This window comes from Meriones unguiculatus (assembly GCF_030254825.1).
Source record: "Meriones unguiculatus strain TT.TT164.6M chromosome 13 unlocalized genomic scaffold, Bangor_MerUng_6.1 Chr13_unordered_Contig_107, whole genome shotgun sequence".
In the NCBI taxonomy this organism is placed as follows: domain Eukaryota; kingdom Metazoa; phylum Chordata; class Mammalia; order Rodentia; family Muridae; genus Meriones; species Meriones unguiculatus.
In genome coordinates, this window is record NW_026843581.1 from 530,001 (window position 1) to 532,500 (window position 2,500).

Genomic DNA, 2,500 nt, shown 5'->3' on the forward strand with positions numbered 1-2,500 from the left:
ACACAGAGAGACCCCGACTCAGGACACATGAATCGGCTTCATCCGTGTCCTTTTTTTCCATTTAATTTTATTGGTTTTTGACGATTTTTCCGTTTTCAGAAAAGGAAAAAGGGACGAAAAATCGCGGGGAAAAACCCGCCGAGGCCGAACGGAAGCGAGTTAACGAGACGCGGAAGCCAGATCACACCGGATCCGCTTTTTCCTCCGCCGTCTAAGGGGGGAGACGGTTTGGGCGATTCGGGGGGAAGAAAACGAGGAAATAGAACGAGGAAATAGAACGAGGAAATAGATAAATAGGAAAGAAAATAAATGAATAAACGGGAAATAGAACGAGGAAGTGAATAGGAAATGAAAGAAGAAAAAGGAAATGAAATAGGAAAATAAACAGGAAATGAACGAGGAAGTAAAGAAATGGGAAATGAAATAGGGAAATAAAGAGAAAAAGAGGAAATGAAACGAGGACACGAATAAATGGGAAATAAGATGAGGAAATAGAGAAATAGGAAATAAAACATGGAAATGAAGAGATGAAATGAGGAAATAAATAAGAGGGAAATAAAATAAATGAAAAGGAAATGAAACAAGGAAGTAAATAGGAAATAAAACAAGGAAATAGATAAATAGGAAATAAAACAAGGAAATAAAACAAAATAAATGAATAGGAAACACATAACAAGGAAATTAATAAACAGGAAATAAAACGAGGGAAAGAAACAAACAGGAAATAAAACAAGGAAATAAATGAATAGGAAATAAAACAAGGAAATAGGAAATGAAATAAGGAAATAGATAAATAGAAAAACAAGGAAATGAATAGGAAATAAAATGAGGAATTGAATGAAAAAAGAAATAAAATAAGGAAATAAATAAATAGGAAATAAAACAAGGAAATGAATAGGAAATAAAACAAAATAAATGAATAGGAAATAAATGAATACGAAACAAAACAAGGAAATGAATGAACAGGAAATAAAATGAGGAAATAAACAGGAAATAAAATGAGGAAATAAAATGAGGAAATGAATAAAACAAGGAAATAAATAAGGAATAAAACAAGGAAATAATAAATACATAGGGAAAAAACAAAGAAATGAATAAACAGGAAATAAAACAAGGAAATAAATGAACAGGAATTAAAATGAGGAAATAAACAGGAAATAAAATGAGGAAATAAACAAGAAATCAAATGAGGAAATGAACAAAGAGGAAATGAAACAAGGACATAAACAAACAGGAAATAAAACCAGGAAAGAAACAAACAGGAAATAAAACGAGGAAAGAAACAAACAGGAAAAGGAAATGAAAGAAGGAAATGAACAGGAAATAAAAGGAGGAAGTGAACAAACAAGAAATAAAACGAGGAAATAAACAGAAAATAAAATGAGGAAACAAACAGGAAATAAAACGAGGAAACAAACAGGAAATAAAACGAGGAAATAAACAGGAAATAAAACAAGGAAACAAACAGGAAACAAAAAGAGGAAATAAACAGGAAATAAAACGAGGAAATAAAAAGGAAATAAAACGAGGAAATAAACAGGAAATAACATGAGGAAACGAACAGGAAATAAAACGAGGAAACAAACAGGAAATAACACGAGGAAATTGACAGGAAATAAAACGAGGAAATAAAAAGGAAATAAAACGAGGAAATAAACAGGAAATAAAACGAGGAAACAAACAGGAAACAAAAAGAGGAAATAAACAGGAAATAAAACGAGGAAATAAAAAGGAAATAAAACGAGGAAATAAACAGGAAATAACATGAGGAAACGAACAGGAAATAAAACGAGGAAACGAACAGAAAATAACACGAGGAAATAACACGAGGAAATAACACGAGGAAACAAACAGGAAATAACACGAGGAAACAAACAGGAAATAACACGAGGAAACGAACAGGAAATAACACGAGGAAACAAACAGGAAATAACACGAGGAAACAAACAGGAAATAACACGAGGAAACAAACAGGAAATAACACGAGGAAACGAACAGGAAATAACACGAGGAAACGAACAGGAAATAACACGAGGAAACAAACAGGAAATAACACGAGGAAACAAACAGGAAATAACACGAGGAAACAAACAAACAGGAAATAACACGAGGAAACAAACAAACAGGAAATAAAACGAGGACATAAACAGGAAATAAAACGAGGAAACAAACAGGAAATAACACGAGGAAACAAACAGGAAATAACACGAGGAAACAAACAGGAAATAACACGAGGAAACAAACAGGAAATAAAACGAGGAAACGAACAGGAAATAACACCAGGTTCCGTGTTTCCCCCTCGACCCTCCGGGCGGCGCGAACTCTCCCCCGAGAGAAGAGTCAGAAAATAATAACCATCGACGCGAGTAACAGTCACAGTAACAGATAATAATAATCGATGAAAGATGATAATAAACGATGGCGCTAAACAGGGATCATAAATGACGTAGATGAAATAATAATAAAGTAAAAACAAAGAACAGTAACAAATGATAACATG